Below are 25,389 nucleotides of genomic sequence, written 5' to 3' on the forward strand. Positions count from 1 at the left end.
ACTGTGAATGATTTGGAGCATCACACTTCAGGAAAGATGCAAAGGTCTCAGGAAGGGTACAGAGGAAGCTTACCAGAATATTACCAGGAATGAGGAAATTCTGTTATGAAGGGAGGCTAGGAAAGTTGGAATTGTTCTCCTTAGAACAGGGAAAATTGAGGTGACCATTGAGGTTTCAATAGGAGTAGATACAGAAAGTATTCTATCTGGGTAGTAGGTCAATAACCAGTGGCAATTGTCAAAATCATTCACAAAAGATATAGAGGTAAGATGAGGAAAATTGTTTTCACTGTGCCATTAGGATCTAGAATGTTCTGCCTGAAATGGTGGTGGAAGCTGACGCCAAAAACAAAAGTAAGTTGAACAGGTACTTGAGGACGAGGAACTGAGACAGGTTGCAGAAAAAAAGGGGACTGTGGAGCTAAGCATGATGGCTCTTTCAAAGCACCAACAAAGGCACAATAGGTCAAAAGGTTCCTTCTGTGCTGACTCTTGCACATTACTTGACATTATTGTGATGTATCCATATCCCGCATCAATCCTAGCTTAAAATTTAAAAATCTAATGCAACAAAAAATTTTGCACCATATTTTGAAGACCATCGATAGCCTGTTACATTTAAAAATCCCTTCCAAAAATTGAACTATTTTGCATTAAGTTTGGTAGGTAACATTGCAGTTCCAGAGCTATTTTAAAAAAAATCAAGTCAGCACGCTTGCAAAGCCCAATGCTTTAACCAGGGTGCCATCAAAAAATCATGAATCAAGCCAATTTATGTCTGCATTTTTAACAAATACCAGCCTTTGGTTCAAATGAAAGGCTGAAAAGAATGCTCTATTGATTGGTATTAGCAACATCTGCAGGTGCTACACATCATTAAGATTGTTTTACAAGTGTAACTGCCATTACCAAAATTGAGCTTTAAATTTCACTCACCTTGTTTAAGAAATTCAATAATCTGTCATCTGTATCCTAATTCCATCCAATTGCAGTCAGAATAACAAAGTGCTCCCAGTGTTAGGTCAGATATCAAGCAACCACTAATCAACCCAACCTTTTCTGCTTTTTAAACCATAATGGGTACATTTTTGAGAAAACAGTTTTTATACCACACAGAAAAGCCCAGACAATACAATGTAAAAATATTACACAAGACTTACCTTTCACCAACTTCTACCTGTTCACTCTTGCTCCCCACATGATTTGCTGTTATCTCCAACTGGCCTATTCTTGATACTATGCACTCACAGTCAGTATTTTAAGATTTACTTTATTAACATTATCCTCAAATTATTTCAGATGGACCAAGAGGACAATAGCTGTTGAGCTATACAGATTTGTCATTTTTAAACCAGTTTTACTCTTCTTGCCTCAGTGAAAGCTTTTTCCAACAGTAGGAAGCACAGTCCAAAGTCTGCTTTTTGGGAATCATGACTAATAGGAAAAGTGCTCTTGTAGCAGAGCTCCAAGTGTAATATATTAAAACAAGGATTCAGAGATTCATAAATAAAAAAGGTAGATATCAAACACTGGTCAGTTTTATTCAACAATTACCCGGACCTTTGCCTAGCTCTTGGAAAAATCTGGTTGATTGTAGACTAGTTGACAATATTTGCCCCTAAATCTGTGTTTTGATTAACCACACTTGTTTACCTCCATTGCAGTTCTAAAGAATGAAAACATCTGAATCGGAATTATGTGCATTGAGAGAAGCTATCAAAATTTCTATCTAGTTCAACTGGCCATGATACTTTACCGTCACAGAATGTGTTACAACAGGAAGGTCAACATAACAAAATTCCAGTGGGAAAACACTCCCAAACATGGATACATGCACTGATCAGGCCTAACAATGGAACAGTTTTTAAACAAAATTTGTTCTTTAAAAATCTAGGTGAGTTTCTATACTTCAGGACACCCATTCCATGAGCCAATTATTCTGAGTAGAACAAATTAACTGCTTAAGTTGGACATCAGCACGAGGCTTCCGTGGCCCTCTACTTTAAAAAATACAGTAAATATCAAGTGACAGCAACACTCATATCGAGCACAGCATGACTGACATGGAGAAGAGGGAAAGGAGATTAAACTCAAAGCAGGGACTTTCTTTGGGCATCACAAAATAAATTTCTTGCAAGAAGCACATATGCCTGCAGGATACAATAGTACACTGTAAATTAATGAATATATTTTGAATTAGAATCCATCTTTCTATTCAACATTGTCAAAGAAAAGATCCTGAACTGTTTACATAGATGGGAGAAAAGAAATAATGTGTGTTTTGACTTTATATTGTTTTTCAGGATTAGATGGATGAGGTTAAGACATATTTTTTTCCTTTCTTTATGAGGGAGAAATAAACAAACTACAAGCAGCCCAGATACACTAAAACCATATAGCTAGGCTTTTTTGAACTGTGATCACATCTCAGCCATAGGATCCGAAAATGCCTCATATTCTATCATGGTCTGCACTGAATTTATCAATATCAGGTGGGATTATTGGGTATAAAAATGGAAAAGGAGATGGAATCAATAACTTATTCCACTGTACCTTTTGCTACCCGGTGAGGCATAATGAAAATTTTAATGTGAAAATCAGCAGCTAGCTGTGTTGTAATGCTCCCTGAATCTTACATATTCACAGGTCAAGATGACACAGGTAAAATGCACAAAGAGAGAAGTGTTCCGGGGGCTCCTTGGTATTCACACCCATGTATGAATGAATCATAAGCTTCAGGATAAATCAGGTATGGTAAGTAAATCAATAAGTTTTATTTAAAAAGGCAGTGACAAGGAAATAAATAGCTTGAAGGGGAAGAGGAGATATAGTGAATGTTAGCTGAGTGACAGTAAACAAGAGTAGAAGTCTCCTGTTGTTTTTCAGACTGCAGGAAGCTATAGAGTGGGTTCCCCAAGGGTCAGTGTTAAGACCCATTTTTCCTGATATATATTAATAACCTAGACTTGGGTGCATGGGACAATTTAAAAATATGCAGAGGACACAAAACTTCAAGTTTTGTGAATTATGAGGAGTATAGTGATAGACTTCAAGAGGACACAGACAAGCTGGTGGAATGGGCGGACAATTGTCAAATGAAATTTAATGCAGAAGTCTGAAGTGATTCATTTTGGTAGAAAGAACGAGACAAGGCAACATAAAATAAAAGAGGACAATTCTAAAAGGAGTGCAGGAGCAGAGAGATCTGGGGGTACATGTGCACAAATCATTGAAAGTGGCAGGTTGAGAGAGCAGTTAATAAAGCAAACAGGATCCTAGGTTTTATAAATAGGAGCATAGAGTACAAAAGCAAGAAAGTTATGATCAACCTGCATAAAACACAGGTTCAGTCTCATTTGGAGCATTGTATCCAGTTCTGGGCACCAGGCTTTAGGAAACATGCAAAGTCATTAGAAATGGTGCAGAAAAGATTCTTGAGAAGAGTTCCAGAGATGAGGAACTTCAATTACTTGCATAAATTGGAAAAGCTGAGGCTGCTCTCCTTGAAGAGAATATTAAGAGGAGATTTGATAGAGGTGTTCAAAACCATGAGGTATCATGAGGAAGAAACAGCCAGTGGTTAGGATCTGGAATACACTACCTTACAGTATGATGGAGGCAGATTCAATCAAGGCCTTCAAAAGAGAATTAAACAATTATGTGAAGAGACAAAAATGCAGGGCTATGGGAAAAGGCAGGAAAGTGGGGCCAGATGAGCAGCTCAGGCAAGAGAGCTGACACAAACACAACAAGCCAAATGGTCTGAGGGCTCTCCGCTTCTTCCTTGAACAGAGGCCCGAACAATCCCCATCCGCCACCACTATCCTCCGTCTGGCTGAACTTGTTCCCTCACTGAACAATTTCTCCTTAAACTTGTCTCACTTCCTGCAAATAAAAGGTGTGGCTATGGGTACCCGCATGGGCCCCGCATGCCTGTCTCTTTATGGGATATGTTCCAGTTCGACTCAGGCCCCCTCCCACAACTCTTCTTTCGGTACACTGATGATTGTTTTGGTGCCGCTTCATTCTCTCACCTGGACCTGGAAAAATTTATCAATTTTGCTTCCAATGTCCACCCCTCCATCACTTTCACATGGTCCATCTCCGACACTTCCCTTCCCTTCCTTGACCCCTCAATTTCTGGTGATAGACTGTCCACCAATATTCATTACAAGCCCACCGACTCCCATAGCTACCTTGGCTATAGCTCCTCACACCCTGACTCCTGTAAGGACTCCATCCCATTCTATCAGTTCCTTTGCATTGGTTCCGATTATGCCACTTTCCAAAACAGTGCTTTTGACATGTCTTCCTTCTTCCTTAACCGAGGTTTCCCACCCACGGTGGTTGACAGGGCCCTCAACTGTGCCCAACCCATCTCTTGCACCTCTGCCCTTACACCTTCCTCTCCCTCCCAAAACCATGATAGAGAGTCCCCCTTGTCCTCAATTTTTACCCCACCAGCCTCCGCATTCAAAGGATCATCCTTCACCATTTCCGCCAACATCTTCCCTTCACGCGCCCGCCCCCCCCATCAGCATTCCATAGGGACCTTCCTTCCGGGACACCCTGGTCCACTCCTCCATCACCCCCAACACCTCAATCCCCTTCCCATGCAATCGCAGAAGGTGCAACACCTGCCCCTTTACATCCTCCCTCCTCACCATCCAAGGGCCCAAACACTCCTTTCAAGTGAAGCAGCACTTCACTTGCACCTCCTTCAATTTGATCTACTGCATTCACTGCTCCCAACGTGGCCTCTACACTGGAGAGACCAAACGCAGACTGGGTGACCGTTTTGTGGAACACCTTTGGTCTGTCCGCAAGCATGACCCAGATCTTCCTGTCGCTTGCCATTTCAACACCCCATCCTGCTCTCATGCCCACATGTCCATCCTTGGCCTGCTGCAATGTTCCAGTGAAGCTCAACGCAAACTGGAGGAACAGCAACGCATCTTCCGATTAGGCACCTTACCGCCTTCCGGACTTAACACTGAGTTCAATAACTTCAGACCATGAACTCTATCCTCCATTCCCACTCCCCCTTTTCCATATTCATTTTTTAAAAAATTATTAATTTTTTCCCACTTATTTTCATTATTATTATTTTAAAAAATTTCCATTTTCATTCATTGTTTTATCCCCTGCTTTTAGCCTATTTTCAATCTTACTTCCCACCAACGTCCCTTCCCCCTACCTCCACTAGGGCCATCTGTCACTTTCCAGCGTGCTTACTTTGGTCTGGCCATTATCACATTTTGCTTTCTAAATATTACCATGAGCACCTCATTGAGCCAGTACCACCACCATTAACTACTTTTTGACCTTTTGTTTATGTCATCTTTCGCCATCTCTCCTTTGCCTCCACCTATTGCTGGCCCTCTATCCAGCTTCACCGGTTCCACCTACACCCCCTCCCCCCCACTTAATTAGTATATATTTCACCACATCTCTACCTCCCTTTAGATATGAAGAGTCATACGGACTCGAAACGTTAAATCTCTGTCTCTCTCTCCACAGACGCTGTCAGACCTGCTGAGTTTTTCCAGCATTTTTTGTTTTCGTAAGCCACATGACCTCCTTCTGTGCTGGAACCATTCTATCATTCTGGTTAGAAACCATCACATGCCACTGCGCAGAACCCCAGACCAAAGGAATACTTCCGAGCATTCAAGCAGGGGGGGCGTCAGGGGATGAGATTTGTGCTGGAAGAGATCTGCGTCAAAGTGAGATCTCCCAAAACAAGGTGAATATCCAGCGGGCCTGGCATCAGCCCGAGTTCAAAGAGCCGTGGACCTGAAGCTTCTGCCCCAGAGAGGCTTGAAGGTGTAACACGCGTGTGTAAACCGAACCCACATACACGCAGCCTCTCCCTCCCTCAACTTTAACCGCTTCTACCGGCCTCCGTGGGGCTAGGGCTCCAAACACATGGAGAATTCACGTGAAACCGGCCCTAACCTGTGCCTGTGGCGCTGCCGCTTTTCTCGCACCTTCTGCTCCTGGGTCCCGCGCCGGCGGTGCTCACGCGCGCCCCCGGTCTCTCCGCTCCCGCGAGCCGCAGTCAGTCGGTCGGTCTGTCTGTCTGACTGTCTCTCCCGCTGCCGCTGCTGCCGCTGCTGCCGCCGCCGCCTTTGCTCCGACGTTCGCCTAACGTTTTCAGCCCTCCACTTCCGGCAGTCCCCTTCCACTTCCGGTTCGACTGCAACCCTGGCCAGGATTTAAGTTTCCGCCTGCTGTTTAGTACAGGGTGCGACAGTCAGTCACCGAGCCGAAACACAGAATTACAGAGCTTTAACGGCGCTGAAGGAGATCATTCGGCCCATCGTGTCTGCACCTGTTCTCCAGATGAGCATTATGACCTACTGCCATTGCCCTGCCTTTTCCCCGTACCCCTGCACATTGTTCCAATCTAATAACTACCCAATGCCCTCCTGAATGACTCGACTGAACCTGCCTCCACCACCCTCCCAGGCAATGCATTCCAGACCCACACCACGCGCTGTGTGAAAAAGCTTTCCCTCCCCTCACAGTTGCTTCTTTTGAAAATCACTTTAAATCTGTGCCCTCTTGTTCTTGATTCTTTTACGAGCAGGAACAGCTTCAAGAACATGAAGCAGCCAGCGAGTCTAGATAAAAATCTGTGTATGAAAATCCTAGAATTAAAGAGGGTTTCTTAGAGCTATCAAACTCACATTTTCAGTTGGGATACCCTCTTGTTCAGGCTGTTGGGCAATTTTAGTGCAGCCAGCATACTGGCCTGTCCAAATTAAAAAGGCGTGCTTGGTACGATATATACATATATCATAGTTTGATGAGTTTTACCAATTAAAATAGCTAAATGCATTTTGGCCTCCACTGGTCGTATAAACTTTCAAGTGAGTCAGTGAATACCTCTGATAAAAACAAAAAGCTAAAAGCTACTGCGGATGCTGGAAATCCAAAACAAAATAAAAACAGAATTACCTGGAAAAACTCAGCAAGTCTGGCAGCATCGGCGGAGAAGAAATCAGTCAACGTTTCGAGCCCTCATGGCCCTTCAGCAGAACTGAAGCATAGTTTCAACAAGGGAGAAATATAAATTGGTTTAAGGTGGGTGGGGGGGAAGAGACACATTGAGGGTGTGGTGTGAGCAGATAATCAAAAGATGTCAGAGACCAAAGGGTCAAAGAGGTGTTGAAGGTGGTGGTCTTTGTCTGAGAAAAGTGCTAATTAAGAATGCAAGACAGGATATTCAAAGTACAGCTCTAGTGGGGGTGGGGTGGAAAGACTAAAGGTTTTAGTTTTAGATTTAAAAATAATGGAAATAGGTGGGGAAAGAAGAATCTATATAAATTATTGAAAAAAAAGGTGGGTGGGGGGGGGAAAAGAAACGGGGTGGGGATGGGGGGAGGGGGTTTTAAGATCTAAAGTTGTTGAATTCAATATTCAGCCCAGAAGGCTGTAAAGTGCCTAGTCGGAAGATGAGGTGCTGTTCCTCCAGTTTGCGTTGGGCTTCACTGGAACAATGCAGCAAGCCAAGGACAGACATGTGGGCAAGAGAACAGGGTGGAGTGTTAAAATGGCAAGCGACAGGGAGGTTTGGGTCTTTCTTGCGGACAGACCGCAGGTGTTCCGCAAAACGGTCGCCCAGTTTGCGTTTGGTCTCTCCAATGTAGAGGAGACCGCATTGGGAGCAACGAATGCAGTAGACTAAGTTAGGGGAAATGCAAGTGAAATGCTGCTTCACTTGAAAGGAGTGTTTGGGCCCTTGGACGGTGAGGAGAGAGGAAGTGAAGGGACAGGTGTTGCATCTTCTGCGTGGGCATGGGGAGGTGCCATAAGTGGGGGTTGAGGAGTAGGGGGTGATGGAGGAGTGGACCAGGGTGTCCCGGAGGGAACGATCCCTACGGAATGCCGTCAAGGGGGGTGAAGGGAAGATGTGTTTGGTAGTGGCATCATGCTGGAGTTGGCGGAAATGGCGGAGGATGATCCTTTGAATGCGGAGGCGGGTGGGGTGATAAGTGAGGACAAGGGGGACCCTATCATGTTTCTGGGAAGGAGGAGAAGGCGTGAGGGAGGATGCGCGGGATATGGGCCGGACACGGTTGAGGGCCCTGTCAACGACCGTGGATGGAAAACCTCGGTTAAGGAAGAAGGAGGACATGTCAGAGGAGCTGTTTTTGAAGGTAGCGTCATCAGAACAGATGCGACGGAGGCGAAGGAACTGAGAGAATGGGATGGAGTCTTTACAGGAAGCGGGGTGTGAGGAGCTGTAGTCGAGGTAGCTGTGGGAGTCGGTAGGCTTGTAATGGATATTGGTGGACAGTCTATCATCAGAAATTGAGACAGAGAGGTCAAGGAAGGGAAGAGAAGTGTCAGAGATGGACCATGTGAAGATGATGGAGGGGTGGAGATTGGAAGCAAAATTAATAAATTTTTCCAGGTCCCGACGAGAGCATGAAGCAGCACCGAAGTAATCATCGATGTACCGGAGAAAGAGTTGTGGGAGGGGGCCGGAGTAGGACTGGAACAAGGAATGTTCCACATACCCCATAAAGAGACAGGCATAGCTGGGGCCCATGCGGGTACCCATAGCCACACCTTTTATTTGGAGGAAGTGAGAGGAGTTAAAGGAGAAATTGTTCAGTGTGAGAACAAGTTCAGCCAGACGGAGGAGAGTAGTGGTGGATGGGGATTGTTCGGGCCTCTGTTCAAGGAAGAAGCTAAGGGCCCTCAGACCATCCTGGTGGGGGATGGAGGTGTAGAGGGATTGGACATCCATGGTGAAGAGGAAGCGGTTGGGGCCAGGGAACTGGAAATTGTTGATGTGACGTAAGGTGTCAGAGGAATCACGGATGTAGGTGGGAAGGGACTGGACAAGGGGAGAGAGAAGGGAGTCAAGATAACGAGAAATGAGTTCCGTGGGGCAGGAACAGGCTGACACGATCGGTCTGCCAGGACAGTTCTGTTTGTGGATTTTGGGTAGGAGGTAGAAGCGGGCCGTCCGAGGTTGGGCGACTATCAAGTTGGAAGCTGTGGGAGGAAGATCTCCAGAGGAGATGAGGTCAGTGACAGTCCTGGAAACAATGGCTTGATGTTCTGTGGTGGGGTCATGGTCCAGGGAGAGGTAGGAGGAAACGTCTGCGAGTTGACGCTCAGCCTCCGCGAGGTAGAGGTCAATGCGCCAGACAACAACAGTACCACCCTTGTCAGCGGGTTTGATGACAATGTTGGGGTTGGACCTGAGAGAACGGAGTGCAGTGAGTTCAGAGAGAGACAGATTAGAATGGGTGAGAGGAGCAGAGAAATTGAGACGGCTAATGTCACGCCGACAGTTCTCAATGAAAAGATCAAGAGAAGGTAAGAATCCAGAGGGAGGGGTCCAAGTGGAGGGAGAATATTGGAGGTGGGTAAAAGGATCCGTTGAACGGGGAGAGGACTCCTGCCCAAAGAAGTGAGCACGGAGACGAAGACGGCGGAAGAAGAGTTCAGCATCATGCCGAGCCCGAAATTCATTGAGATGAGGGCGTAAGGGTATGAAACTAAGTCCTTTGCTGAGCACTGAACGTTCAGCATCGGAGAGGGGAAGGTCAGGGGGTATAGTGAATACGCGGCTGGGGCTGGGATTGGAAGATGGGGTGAGGACGGAGGGACAAGCAGGGGTGGAGGGTCCTCGATGGGTGTTGGAGTCGATGAGTTGTTGGAGCTTGCGTTCCTTAGCACTTGAGAGAAAGAGAAAAAGTTTCTTGTTGAGGCGACGGATGAGGCGAAGAATAAAATGAAACTGGGGGCACGCGCAGCTTTGAAAAAGGGTGCGGCGGTGCTGCTGGAGGGAGAGGTCGAGTGTGTTCATATGGCGGCGCATGGCACTGAGTGTGGATCTCAGAATGCGACGGGAACAGCAGTCCGAGAAACGTTTTATGTCCCGGAGATACCTGTAATCCTGGGTGGGTTCGAAACAAGAGGGATGGAATTTCAGTTGAAATCCACGTGGGGTGAGTCGGAGACGGAGACAGTCACTGAGAAAGGAGATATGGCTGTGAAAGCGGGTTTTAGTAAACACCTTGTCAAACACCAGGAGAGAAATGGAAAGCAATGAAGGTGAGCAGGGCAGAAGAGACAGTCGGAAATCCTGTCGGAGGACAGAACCATACTTCTTCCAAGAGGGCATTTTTTTGAAGAGAGGTGGCAGTCAATCAAACACAGAGATAAAAACAAAAAGCTAAAAGCTACTGCGGATGCTGGAAATCCAAAACAAAACAAAAACAGAATTACCTGGAAAAACTCAGCAAGTCTGGCAGCATCGGCGGAGAAGAAATCAGTCAACGTTTCGAGCCCTCATGGCCCTTCAGCCATGAGGGCTCGAAACGTTGACTGATTTCTTCTCCGCCGATGCTGCCAGACTTGCTGAGTTTTTCCAGGTAATTCTGTTTTTGTTTTGTTTTGGATTTCCAGCATCCGCAGTAGCTTTTAGCTTTTTGTTTTTATCTCTGTGTTTGATTGACTGCCACCTCTCTTCAAAAAAATGCCCTCTTGGAAGAAGTATGGTTCTGTCCTCCGACAGGATTTCCGACTGTCTCTTCTGCCCTGCTCACCTTCATTGCTTTCCATTTCTCTCCTGGTGTTTGACAAGGTGTTTACTAAAACCCGCTTTCACAGCCATATCTCCTTTCTCAGTGACTGTCTCCGTCTCCGACTCACCCCACGTGGATTTCAACTGAAATTCCATCCCTCTTGTTTCGAACCCACCCAGGATTACAGGTATCTCCGGGACATAAAACGTTTCTCGGACTGCTGTTCCCGTCGCATTCTGAGATCCACACTCAGTGCCATGCGCCGCCATATGAACACACTCGACCTCTCCCTCCAGCAGCACCGCCGCACCCTTTTTCAAAGCTGCGCGTGCCCCCAGTTTCATTTTATTCTTCGCCTCATCCGTCGCCTCAACAAGAAACTTTTTCTCTTTCTCTCAAGTGCTAAGGAACGCAAGCTCCAACAACTCATCGACTCCAACACCCATCGAGGACCCTCCACCCCTGCTTGTCCCTCCGTCCTCACCCCATCTTCCAATCCCAGCCCCAGCCGCGTATTCACTATACCCCCTGACCTTCCCCTCTCCGATGCTGAACGTTCAGTGCTCAGCAAAGGACTTAGTTTCATACCCTTACGCCCTCATCTCAATGAATTTCGGGCTCGGCATGATGCTGAACTCTTCTTCCGCCGTCTTCGTCTCCGTGCTCACTTCTTTGGGCAGGAGTCCTCTCCCCGTTCAACGGATCCTTTTACCCACCTCCAATATTCTCCCTCCACTTGGACCCCTCCCTCTGGATTCTTACCTTCTCTTGATCTTTTCATTGAGAACTGTCGGCGTGACATTAGCCGTCTCAATTTCTCTGCTCCTCTCACCCATTCTAATCTGTCTCTCTCTGAACTCACTGCACTCCGTTCTCTCAGGTCCAACCCCAACATTGTCATCAAACCCGCTGACAAGGGTGGTACTGTTGTTGTCTGGCGCATTGACCTCTACCTCGCGGAGGCTGAGCGTCAACTCGCAGACGTTTCCTCCTACCTCTCCCTGGACCATGACCCCACCACAGAACATCAAGCCATTGTTTCCAGGACTGTCACTGACCTCATCTCCTCTGGAGATCTTCCTCCCACAGCTTCCAACTTGATAGTCGCCCAACCTCGGACGGCCCGCTTCTACCTCCTACCCAAAATCCACAAACAGAACTGTCCTGGCAGACCGATCGTGTCAGCCTGTTCCTGCCCCACGGAACTCATTTCTCGTTATCTTGACTCCCTTCTCTCTCCCCTTGTCCAGTCCCTTCCCACCTACATCCGTGATTCCTCTGACACCTTACGTCACATCAACAATTTCCAGTTCCCTGGCCCCAACCGCTTCCTCTTCACCATGGATGTCCAATCCCTCTACACCTCCATCCCCCACCAGGATGGTCTGAGGGCCCTTAGCTTCTTCCTTGAACAGAGGCCCGAACAATCCCCATCCACCACTACTCTCCTCCGTCTGGCTGAACTTGTTCTCACACTGAACAATTTCTCCTTTAACTCCTCTCACTTCCTCCAAATAAAAGGTGTGGCTATGGGTACCCGCATGGGCCCCAGCTATGCCTGTCTCTTTATGGGGTATGTGGAACATTCCTTGTTCCAGTCCTACTCCGGCCCCCTCCCACAACTCTTTCTCCGGTACATCGATGATTACTTCGGTGCTGCTTCATGCTCTCGTCGGGACCTGGAAAAATTTATTAATTTTGCTTCCAATCTCCACCCCTCCATCATCTTCACATGGTCCATCTCTGACACTTCTCTTCCCTTCCTTGACCTCTCTGTCTCAATTTCTGATGATAGACTGTCCACCAATATCCATTACAAGCCTACCGACTCCCACAGCTACCTCGACTACAGCTCCTCACACCCCGCTTCCTGTAAAGACTCCATCCCATTCTCTCAGTTCCTTCGCCTCCGTCGCATCTGTTCTGATGACGCTACCTTCAAAAACAGCTCCTCTGACATGTCCTCCTTCTTCCTTAACCGAGGTTTTCCATCCACGGTCGTTGACAGGGCCCTCAACCGTGTCCGGCCCATATCCCGCGCATCCTCCCTCACGCCTTCTCCTCCTTCCCAGAAACATGATAGGGTCCCCCTTGTCCTCACTTATCACCCCACCCGCCTCCGCATTCAAAGGATCATCCTCCGCCATTTCCGCCAACTCCAGCATGATGCCACTACCAAACACATCTTCCCTTCACCCCCCTTGACGGCATTCCGTAGGGATCGTTCCCTCCGGGACACCCTGGTCCACTCCTCCATCACCCCCTACTCCTCAACCCCCACTTATGGCACCTCCCCATGCCCACGCAGAAGATGCAACACCTGTCCCTTCACTTCCTCTCTCCTCACCGTCCAAGGGCCCAAACACTCCTTTCAAGTGAAGCAGCATTTCACTTGCATTTCCCCTAACTTAGTCTACTGCATTCGTTGCTCCCAATGCGGTCTCCTCTACATTGGAGAGACCAAACGCAAACTGGGCGACCGTTTTGCGGAACACCTGCGGTCTGTCCGCAAGAAAGACCCAAACCTCCCTGTCGCTTGCCATTTTAACACTCCACCCTGTTCTCTTGCCCACATGTCTGTCCTTGGCTTGCTGCATTGTTCCAGTGAAGCCCAACGCAAACTGGAGGAACAGCACCTCATCTTCCGACTAGGCACTTTACAGCCTTCTGGGCTGAATATTGAATTCAACAACTTTAGATCTTAAAACCCCCTCCCCCCATCCCCACCCCGTTTCTTTTCCCCCCCCCACCCACCTTTTTTTTCAATAATTTATATAGATTCTTCTTTCCCCACCTATTTCCATTATTTTTAAATCTAAAACTAAAACCTTTAGTCTTTCCACCCCACCCCCACTAGAGCTGTACTTTGAATATCCTGTCTTGCATTCTTAATTAGCACTTTTCTCAGACAAAGACCACCACCTTCAACACCTCTTTGACCCTTTGGTCTCTGACATCTTTTGATTATCTGCTCACACCACACCCTCAATGTGTCTCTTCCCCCCCACCCACCTTAAACCAATTTATATTTCTCCCTTGTTGAAACTATGCTTCAGTGAATACCTCTGTTTATGTTCTTTGATCACCCAGTTGTTCACCAGAGATTGAAATATAGGCGGAAGCAAAATACTGCAAAGGCTGGAAATCTTGACATAAAAACTGAAAATGCTGGAAATACTCAGCAGGTTTGGCAGCACCTGTGGAGAGAGAAACAGTTAACTTTGTAGGTCAAGGACCTTTCTTAAGAAATATGGTCATCTGGGGAGACTCTTCCTCACAGCTCCCGTGCTCCTGGCAATGTCCTGTTCTTCTGGACAGTGACTTTACTGTATCATTAATGAGGCTGGAGATCCAGCAGAACCAACAGCAAAGTCCAGAGTTCTGATGAAAGTGATAAAAGACACTAAGCTGCATGATGTTTTCAGCAACCCTGCAGTGGGAGCATGTGTAGACACAAAACAGGCCCATCCCTCCCAGGATAGGCTTCCTGTTTGTGTTCAAAGTACTCACGCTCAGATCCACCATTGACAAGCCAATGTTCTTTGACCACTGCCTCCTACTAGTCGACCGTCTCTCGCAGGAAACCAGAGGGTTGGCAGAGGGACATGGAACCTGAACATGAAAACACTGACCCCAGAAAACAATGAGTAACTCAAAAAGGGGTTTGTAATAAACTTGAGGTACCAAACAGGTTTCTTGTTAGAAACAGTAAACTTTATTTCAGAGCTCCTGATGAAGCTACATGCTTGCACCAAGCCCAAGGCCCTAAGGTTACCCACATTTAGGGCTGATTCATCTGTACAGTCACACGATCCCCATAACAGTATGAAAGGTTTTACTTACAATTACTACATTCCTCCCCCTTTAATTTTGTTTTACCTCTCTTATTTGCAAATTTATCTTAACCCATATCATATACAACTATATACAGTTCATAGAAACATAGAAAATAGGAGCAGGAAAATGTCATTCGGCCCTTTAAGCCTGCTCCGCCATGCATATGATCATTGATGATCCTCTATCTCAATGCCGTACTCCTGCAATCTTCCCCATACCCCTTGATGCCTTTAGAGTCCAGAAATCTATCTATTTCCTTCTTAAATATATTCAGTGACGGCCTCCGCAGCCTTCTGTGGTAGAGAATTCCATGGGTTCACCACTCTCTGAGTGAAGTTGTTTCTCCTCATCTCAGTCCTAAATGGTCTACCCCATATCCTGAGACTGTGACCCCTTGTTCTAGACCTCCCAGCTAGAGGAAATGTCATCCCTACACCCAGACTGTCCAGCCCTGTCAGAATCTTATATATTTCAGTGAGGTCTCCTCTCATGCTTCTAAACTCCAGTGAATACAGGCCTAGTTGACCCAATCCCTTTTCATATGACAGTCCTGCCATCCCAGAAGTCAGTCTGGTGAACCTTGGCTGCACTCCCTCTATGTCAAGTATATCCTTTCTTAGGTAAGGATACCAAAACTGCAAACATTATTCCAGGTGTGGTCTCACCAAGGCCCTGTACAGCTGCAGTAAGGCATCCTTGCTCCTGTACTCAAGTCCTCTCGCAATGAAGGCCAACATACCACTTGCTTTCTTAACTGCTTGCTGAACCTGCATGCTTGCTTTCAGTGATTGGTGTACAAGGACACCCAGGTCCCTTTGTACATCAACATTTCCCAATCTATCAATAACTTTGCACTTATCCACATTATACTGCATCTGCCATGTATTTGCCCACTCACTCAACCTATCTAAATCACCTTGAAGCCGCTTAACATGCTCCTCATTGCTCACATTCCCACCGTGTTTTGTGTCGTCATCAAACTTGGAAATATTACATTTTGTTCCCTCATCCAAATCATTGATGTATATTGTGAATAGCTGAAGCCCAAGCACTGATCCCCGTGGTACCCCACTGGACACCGCCTGTCACTCTGAAAATGACCCAATTATTCCTATTCTCTCTTTCCTGTCTGCCAACCAATTCCTAGTCCATGCCGATATATTAACCCCAATCCTATGTACCTTAATTTTACACATTAACTTCTAATGTGGGACTTCATCAAAAGCTTTTTGAAAATCCACTGTACCACATCCACTAGTTCCCCCTTATTCATTCTGCTATTACGTCCTCAAAGAACTCTAGTAGGCTTGTCAGACATGATTTTCCCTTTCAGAAATCCATGCTGATTTTGTCTAATCCCATTGATATTTTCTAAGTGTCCTGTTATCACATCCTTTATAATAGACTATAGCATTTTCACTACTACTGAGGTTAGGCTAACTGGTCTGTAATTCACAGTTTTCTCCCTCCCTCTTTTTTTAAATAAAGGGATTACATTTGCCACCCTCCAATCTGACAGGACTGTTCCAGAAACTATTGAATTTTGGAAGATGACAACCAACGCATCCACCATTTCCATGGCCACCTCCTTTAGTACTCTGGGATGTAGATTATCAGGCCCTGGGGATTTATCGGCTTTCAGTCCCATTAATTTCTCCAGCACTATTATTTTAGTAATACTAATTTCCTTCAATTCCTCCTTCTCACTAGACCCTTGGTTCCCTAGTATTTCTAGGAAGTTATTCGTGTCTTCCTCCATGAAGACAGAACTAAAGTAATTGTTTAATTACGCTGCCATTTTGTTTTTTTCTATTATAAATTCTCCTGTTTCAGACTGTAAGGGACCTACATTTGTCTTCACCAATCTTCTTTTTACATACTTATAGAAGCTTTTACAGTCTGCTTTTATGTTCCTTGCAAGTTTACTCTCATACTATTTTTCCCCTCTTAATCTATCTCTTGGTCCTCCTTTGCTGAATTCTAAACTGCTCCCATCCTCAGACTTGCTACTTTCTCTAGCAACTTTATATGACTCCTCTTTGGATCTAATACTACCCTTAATATCTTTTGTTGGGCCACTTTTCCTGTTGTGTTTTTGCACCAGAAAGGAATGTATAATTATTGCAATGCATACATCTATTCCTTAAATATTAGCCATTTACTATCCACTGTTATGCCATTTAATGAAGTTCCCCAATCTATCTTAGCCAATTCATGCCTCATTCCTTCATAGTTTCCTTTGTTTGGATTTAGGACACTAATGTCAGATCGGACCACTTCACTTTCCATCCTAATGAAGAATTCTATCATGTTATGGTAGCCGTTCCCTAAAGGACCCCTCACAACAAGATTATTAATTAAATCTTCTCATTGCACAATACCAAATCTAGGATAGCCTGTTCCCCAGTCGGTTCTTTGACATACTGGTCTAAAAATACCATCTCGTACACACTCCAGGAATTCATTCACCACAGTATTATTGCTAATTTGGTTTGCCCAGTCTATATGTAGATTAAAGTCACCCACGATTACTGTAGCACCCTTGTTACATGCATCTGTAATTTCCTGTTTAATGCCGTCACCTACCTTATCACTACTGTTTGGAGAACAATAGACAACTTCCACTAATGTTTTCTGCCCTTTGTTGCCACTTAGCTCCACCCAGACTCATTCTACATCTAGATTTCCTGAGCCAATATCCTCTCTCACTATTACACTGATTTCATTCCTAACTAACAACATCACCCCCACCTCCTTTTCCTTTTTTGCCTGTCTATCCTAAATATCAAGTACCCTTAGATATTTGGTTCCCAACCTTGGTCACCCTGCAGCCATGTCTCCGTAATTGCAATCATATTGTACCTGTTTACATCTGTTTGCGCTGTCAATTCATCTACCTTATTGGGAATGCTCCGTGCATGCAGGTACAGTGCCTTTAGACTTGTCTTTTTAACATTTTTACACATTTTTATGTTCTTTGGCCCTACTTGCAGCTAGCCCTTGTTTCCTCTGCATCCCCTTTTGCTTTCTACTTTTTTGTCTCTCATTCCTATCTTTATTTCCCTCTCTTGTGTCTCCCCACTCGGGTTCCCACCCCCCTGCCAATCTAGTTTAAACCTTCCACAACAGTACTAGCTAATACCCCTGTGAGGATATTAGTCCCAGTCCTGCTTGTACAGCTCCCATCTTCCCCAGAATCGGTCCCAATGCTTCAGGGATCTCAATCCTTCCCTCCTACACTACCTCTCTAGCCACACATTCATCTGGTTTATTCTCCTGTCCCTGATCTCGCTAGCACGTGGCACTGGGAGTAGTCCTGATATTACTACCTTTGAGGTCCTGCTTTTTAATTTATTTCCTAGCTCCCTATATTCTGCTTTCATGACCTCATCCCTCTTTTCACCTATGTCGTTGGTATTGATATGGACCACAACCTCTGGCTGTTCACCCTCCCTCTTCAGAATGTCCTGCAGCTGCTTAGTGACATCCTTGACCCTGGCACCAGGGAGGCAACATACCATCCTGGTGTCATCTCTGTGGTCACAGAAACGTCTATCTGTTCCCCTTACGATAGAACCCCCTATCACTATTGCTCTCCCACTCTTATTTCTCTCCTCTCTATGCAGCTGAGCCGCTCATGGTGCCACGGACTTGGCTCTTGCTGCATTCCCCTGAGAAACCATCTGCCCCAACAGTATCCAAAACGGAAAATCTGTTGGAGAGGGAGATGAACCCAGGAGACTCCTGCACTACCTGCCTAGTGCATTTACTCTGTCTGGCGGTCACCCATTCCATTTCTACCTGTGCACTCTTTACCTGCAGCGTGACCACCTCACTGCACATGCTAACCACATAGATCTCATTCTTGCGGATGCTCCACAGTGACTAGAAGCAGCTCCAGCTCCGAAACATGGATTTCAAGTAGCTGCAGTTGGAGACACTTCCTGCACGCATGGTTGCCCTGCACACTGGAAGTGTCCCTGACCTCCCACATCACACAGGAGGAGCATTCTGCTTGGCCGAGCTGCCCTGCCATGACTTACCCTGAAATTACTCCCTTTACTTTTACTTCCTCTAGAATATTAAAGACAGAAGAAACCAGGTCCTACTTACCAAGGCCCCTGCTCTTCTTACTGAGGAAAGATAGAAAATGAAAGGATCACCTCCTTCCCTTTTCACCAAACTCCCTCTCCCACCAAACTCCAACTGAAGTGCTCTAATGCAGCCCAAAGCAGCACTCCAGTGCAGACAAAAGCAGCACTGTAGATGGCTTGTTTTTATGCTGTTTGAATCGAGCTTCTGAAAACCTGTTTAAGCCAGTTTGCTAATTTACTGGCTGCAGCTGCAAGCAGAGCCTGTATAACCTCTGTTTTAAAGCTGGACTAAAACTCACCTTCTCCCTACCCAAAGAGCAACTTTTCGTTAGTTGCTAAACTAAAGAAATATTAGGCTTTAGATAGAAATTAATGCTTAAAAGTCCTTATCTCACCAAACTCCAACTGAAGCACTCTGATGCAGCCCAAAGCAGTACTCGGGTACAATGCAATTATTGATTAAGTCTTTGGCGTGGTTTCCTGATTCGGGTAGAGCGACGCAACCGTACAACTTGAGACTCTTCCATTGGATCAACTTGACCAGGAACTGCAGCATCAGGGACACCCTTAGACAATGGCAGTTCAGAATTATTTACTTAAACAGAGACATCAGGTATGTCTATTCTTTGTCGATCTGGCACCTCAGGGATCAAAGGTTCGACTTCAATTTCGGTTGGAGTAACTGGTTGTTGGAGTGTCTTTCTACTTCTGAGATGATCCATGTGTTTCCTAACAATCCTGTTTCCTACTTCTACCTGGTAGGATAAAGGCTTTGTTTTAGAGATGATTATATCAGGAACTCATCTCGGTCCAATTGCAAAATTTCGCACAAAAATTCTCGATCTTTTACAGTGAACACCAGAATTCACTTTCTGACTACTCTGGTTTTTCTCCACCTTTCCCTCTAAGTTAGGGAATACTAGACTCAATCTTGTATGAAGGTGGTGTTTCATTAGCAATTCAGACGGTGTTGGACCCATTGTTGTATGAGGAGCCGTGCGATAATTGAAAAGAAATCTTGAAATTCGTGTTTCTAACATTTCTTCAGATAGTTTCTGCATGCCTGTTTTAAAGGTTTGTATTGCTCTTTCTGCTAACCCATTGGGTGAGGGATGCTACGATGCTGTTCTGACATGTTCAATCCCATTTAGATTCATGAATCTCTCGAATTCCGTACTAGTGAAAGCAGTACCATTATCCAAAACAGTGACTTCTGGTAGCCCATGTACACTAAAACATTGGTGCAACTTTTCAATAGCAGCACACAATGTAAGTGATCTCACTTCATACACAACCAACCACTTTGAACGACCATTGATCACTAAAAACATGGTACCTAAAAATGACCTACATAGTCTATATGTAGTCTAACCCAGGGTCAACCAGGCCACTCCCATGGATGCAGTTGAACTAAGATGGGTAGCTTCTGCTGTTGCTGACACTGGAGACAATGTTTAACCATTTTTTCTACATCACTGTCTATACCTGGCCACCAAATATAACTTCTTGTGAGCATCTTCATTTTCGAAATGCCTGGATGTGCACTATTATGGTCTGCCATTAGTGATTCCCTTCCTTGCAAAGGGACAACAACTCTTGCTCCCCACAACAAGGTACCATTTTAACAACTTAATTCAGATTTACAGGCATAGAATGGTTTTAATTCTTCAAAGACTTGTGCATTTGACCATCCATGCAATATCTGTTCTCGGATTCTTGCTAAAATTGGATCCCAGTTTGACCAATTCTTTATCTGCTTCTCACAGACCAATGAGGAGTCAAGGAAATTCAACACAAGTACAACTTCTTGAGGTACTGGAACATGTGTAATGCTATAAGAACATAAGAAATAGGAACAGGAGTGGACCATTCAGCCGCTCGAGCCTGCTCTGCCATTCAATAAGATCATGGCTGATCTTCTTGTGTTTCGAGTTCCACGTTCCCATCTAACCCCGATAACCTTTGATTCCCTTGTCTAACAAGAACATATGTACTTCTGCCTTAAAAATATTCAATGACCCCCTCCTCCAACACCTTCTGAGGCAGAGAATTCCAAAGTCGCACAACCCTCTGAGAGAAAAAAATTCTCCTCATCTCTGTCCTAAAAGGGCATCCCCTAATTTTAAAACAGTGCCCCCTAGTTCTGGACTCTGCATGTTTCTGGTACATGATAACCCCCACATCAGTAACACTTTAATTTCTGAATTACTAGTGAGCTGCTTCCAGTATTTCCTTTTGCTTTTTGAGCGGTAGGGACTGTGTCCTGCTTCGCGGCAGTTTTCCTGGTCTTTGCGCCACGCCCAGTGGCAGGTTCCCACCCTAACTGAAAAACAGCGCCATGTTGCACACTCTTCAAAACCTGCGGGTCCCTCTCAGCACTCTCCATTGCTAGCACTATCTCCATGGCGCACTTCAGGTCAATATTAACTTCTGCAGGTCAGTTGAATAGCGCCATTGTGTACACCATAAACCAAACAATCTTGCAACATGTCATTTAGATCACCTCCATAGTCACAGTGCTCCATTAGCTGTTTTAACCTCGCAATGTATGTTGCGATCGGTTCACTGCGGACCCTTACTCTAGAGTTGAGCTTGAATCTTTGCATGATCACCGATGGTTTAGGAAATGAAAATGTGCCTTCTCCTGTCCCTGTCCATAACAGAATTTGGGGCTGCATCTGAATCAATTGGACTAAAATGAGCTGAATCTGACAATAAAAGAATAGATTGGAAACAAAAAGGGAAAGTTCAATAGTTGAAATTGTTTCTTTTACAAAAAGGACTACAGCAGCAGGCTTCGCATATATTAACTAGAAAATAGTATGGCTAACTTTAATGTGAAGTCACTTATAGAACAGGAGTATTTAACAAGGAACAGCTTAGAGCAACAGCAGACTAGTTGGAATTTAATGTGAGAAAACGGGCATGAAGGCTCAAGGTGCTAATAATGCTGGCTGAGCATTTTGACCTCACCCTAGAATTGGAACGGGCAGAAGACATAGAACCCAAAACAGACCAGGCTACTTTAGCAAAAATTCACCTAGAAGAACGGAGGCTAGAGTTAGAGTTTCAAGCAAGAAAGGAGGAATGAGAAAGGCAGGAGGGAGAGGGAGAGAGAATTCCAGGAAAAGAATTGAGAGAGAGAATCCCAGAGGGAAAAACTTGAGAAGGTATTACAAGCACAAATAGACAGTGAGATAACGCAGATTGCGCCAGATAGGGAAATATTGTCTTTATGTAGTGGAGAAGCTGCTGGTAATTCAAATAACCCTAGCTGAAAGGCAAGCTTTGATTTCTTAAAGTATTCCCAATTAGAATCCAAATTTGAAGAAGATGACATTGAAATCTTCTTTGTATCCTTTGAGAAGCTGGCAGAACAGTTAACGTAGCTGACAGGGATTTGGACTCTGAATGTAGGGTCACCCAGCAGGGAAAGCCTGCGAGGTTTATTCCATCATATAAAAGCAAAAAACTGCGGATGCTGGAAATCCAAAGCAAAAATAAAAGTACCTGGAAAAACTCAGCGGGTCTGACAGCATCTGCGGAGAGGAACACAGTTAACGTTTCGAGTCCATATGACTCTTCAACAGAACTAAGGAAAAATAGAAAATATATTTCACCTCTTTTCTATTTTTCCTTAGTTCTGTTGAAGAGTCATACGGACTCAAAACGTTAACTGTGTTCCTCTCCGCAGATGCTGTCAGACCTGCTGAGTTTTATTCCATGTTGCCTGCAGAGAGCTCTGCGAGTTATGAACAAATGAAAAATGCTAACTGAGTGCTTATGAATTAGTGCTGGAAGCATACTACCAAAAATATAAGAATCCTTGCAAAAAAGCCCACTTAAACATTCCTTGAATTTGAAAGGGTTAAATAACTTGCATTTTACTTGTGGGTGTGAGCAATCAAAATTGTCCGCACTAATGAGGGATTAAGGGAAATAATCCTGTTAGAGGAGTTCAAAATTTGCCTCCTATACAGCCTTAAAACTCACATAGAGGAACAAAGAGTTTCAAAAGCCAGGGAGGCAGCCATCATAGCAGACGACTTATGCCTTAACCCACAAACCACGAACTCAATAAATTTGGATCTTGTAACACTTACAAGCTAGGGGCAGATAGGGTGGAAGTAGATGAAACGGAAACAGGCTCCAGAGATAAGGAGAGCGGGGAAGAAGAAGCATATCAGTCCATGAGTTTCAAAAGAAGGAACCTGGATGGTAAACCAGCAGGAGTCCACCCAGGGTGTTTTCAGTGTGGAAAGCCTGGGTGCCAGAGGGGAAATTATTGACATGCCAAAAGACCAACAGGGAGACCTGTGGCCAACCCAGTAGCTGTGGCAATAAAAATGGTCAGTTTATGTTCAAATGTTACAATCGCCAATCCAGGCATTTGTCAAGATTTTTTGCTTAAGGGGAAAATGACCCCTAGCTTTTCCACAAAGTCAGAAAAGGAGATCAGCATCCTCGGGGAAACTGGTTGCTGGCGAACTCTGCTCATGGGCAGAGATGTGGAGTTTCTGCCTGAAAGCAGAGTGGATGACAAAGTCCAGATCAAGAGACTCACAGGAGAATATGTAGAGGTTCCTTTAATAAAAATTTACCTGCAGAGTAAGTTGGTTACCAAGGTGGTGACGGTCAAGGTCATTCTGAGCTTACCAATGCAGGGGCCAACCTATTGCTGGGCAATGATTTGGCGGGATGTCAAGTCTTGGGTCCAGAGCAGTCCACAAAGACTGGGGAAAATGATGCAAACCAGCAAAATTTTGCCCTGCTCTGCTGCAGAGGGCTGAGGAAGTTTCAGAGATCCTACAGGGGGCAATTGAGCCAGTAGGAATTAAGGAGGTTAATGGAAAGCCAATAGAATTTAAAGGGACCAGGATAGAACCCGCAGAATTTACATGGGCTAGGTTCAGGCCCGCAGAATTTACAGAGGCCAAGGTAGGGCTTGTAGAATTTAAAGTGGCCAAGACAAGTCCAAAGGAAAGCCAAGAGACTGGGATAAAAGCAGCAGAGATTGAAGAGGATGCACTAGAGGTGTGGTTGGCAGAAACCTTCTTCCAGAATTTAAATAGGGACCAAGAAAGTTCCCAAGCAGGCAGAGAGAGCGTGAAGGAGATGCCTCACCTAGCTGAAGTGCTACAGGGGAGAGCAGTGAAAGCTGGACAGCAACTTCTGCTTACAAGTTGCGCCAGAGGAAAACCCATCCCCAAATTAAAGGAAAAAGGGAAGATGATATGCCATAAGATGAACAGCACTTGTGAAATCCCTGAGGGAAACACAAGTGCAGCCAGTGTAGAATTTCCCACTGAAGGGCCAAATGGTCAAGTTCAAGGTTCAAATCAAACCCAGCAATGTAGCTTCAGGACCCTCTGGAGACAAAGAGCAGGAGGTACATCACTCACTATCACCCTAGAAATCAGAATCATCAATAGATCAGAACCTGGCCTATCTGATCCTCTCGAGCTGTATCTTTCTTGAGTGTGTGTGCTTGAGTGAGTGGCGTAGCATTTAGACTTTCAGGTGAACCTTAATTTAATCCCATGAAAGTTTGCTGCTGATTATTTAAAAGTTAACACACACTCCAAGCTTGAGAAATGTACCTACTATCTCTGCCAACAAACACACCGATTACGGGAAAGAGGACAAGGGGGTTTAATAAGCAAGGAGGTGAAAGGTTATCGGGGTTAGGCAAGAATATGAAGTTAAAACAAGATCAGCTTTGATCTTATTGAACGATGGAACAGGCTTGAGGGGCCTACTCCTGCTCCTAATTCGTATGTTTGTATGTTCGCAAGGGTTTCAGTTCTCTCCCGTCCCTGTCCATAACAGTAGGTGAGGAACTCCAAGAAGCCAGCAAGCCTCTCTCTTTGTCTCAGAGTCCTCCAATATCTTCCTCTGGTCCAGAGTTCACTCCATGGAGCAGGATGAGTCATGCTTCTGTTTCTTTTTTCAAAAGGTACACACACAGTTCTAAGATCAGTGGCTGAAGGAAGAAGATGATACACTGGTGTCCTCACAGGCTGACACACTAAGGATCAGCAAATCAGTTAATGTCAGGCTGTACGACATGAAACCCACAGACATGTGTCCTTCCTGACCCCATCCAGGAGGTTTTATATGGCAGCAAGCAGGAGAGTCTTGATCACCCGCTATCTCTGGACAAGTTGACAAAGGCCTCTGGTCCTTCGAGAAGAGCAAAACTCTCAGAAGCAACAATGTGCTGGTCAAGTTTTTTGGCCTGTGGGACTGGAACAATCCTAACACACTGAAAGTGTACGGAACCAAGCGCCTGGCTGGCAGCATAATCATAATCCATGAGGAAAGCCATCATATACAAGCAAAGGAGGGAGAAGGAAGAGATTTGAAATGGGCAGCCCGTTTCATGACAAAATTCTATCCAAGGCCATCACCAGTCAGGTCAAGTCTGCCCTGGAGCTGTTGATCCATGTGCATCAGACCTATGACATGCCCAGCAGCAAGATTTCTGCTAACTTGTGCAACTCAAGGATATGATCGCTTAGGTGCAGGACAGGAGAGTGGATACTTGCCTTATCAGCTTGAATCAGAAGAAGGCCTTTGATAGAATATCGCACACGTATATGATGGGCATACTTTCTTAAATGCTGTTTGGGGAGGAAATCCACAATTGGATCCAACTGCTCTACACAAACACCTATAGCACTATTTTAAGCAATGGGTTGAAAATGCAAAGCTTTCTGATAAAATCTCAGAACCGGTTGGGCTGTTTTCTCTCCTCCATCTTGTTTCTGTGCGTATCAAACCTTTAGCCAAGTCCATCAGGAAGAATGTGGGAATCAAAGGGGTGACAATCCCAGGCAGCGGCAATGTTCAGGTCAAGGCCTCTTTGAACATGCACAACATCACCTCAGCTCCACTGTCAGTTT

At 45.2% G+C, this 25,389-nt stretch overlaps 1 protein-coding gene and 1 pseudogene across 3 annotated transcripts in view; both read right to left on the bottom strand.

Annotated features, from left to right (window-relative positions):
* uspl1 (ubiquitin specific peptidase like 1) overlaps positions 1 to 6,173 on the bottom strand; it is a 32,813-nt gene extending 26,640 nt beyond the window's left edge. Inside the window, exon 1 of one of the 3 annotated variants that reach the window (XM_078545360.1) lies at positions 5,959 to 6,173. The gene's annotated coding sequence lies outside the window, so the exon portion shown is untranslated. The remainder of the gene's footprint in view (positions 1 to 5,958) is intronic. The other 2 variants (XM_078545364.1, XM_078545361.1) reach the window with 2 other exon arrangements.
* LOC144683079 (importin subunit alpha-5 pseudogene) overlaps positions 5,913 to 25,389 on the bottom strand; it is a 47,401-nt pseudogene continuing 27,924 nt past the window's right edge.

Source organism: Cetorhinus maximus, chromosome 7 (assembly GCF_964194155.1).
Source record: "Cetorhinus maximus chromosome 7, sCetMax3.hap1.1, whole genome shotgun sequence".
NCBI lineage: Eukaryota > Metazoa > Chordata > Chondrichthyes > Lamniformes > Cetorhinidae > Cetorhinus > Cetorhinus maximus.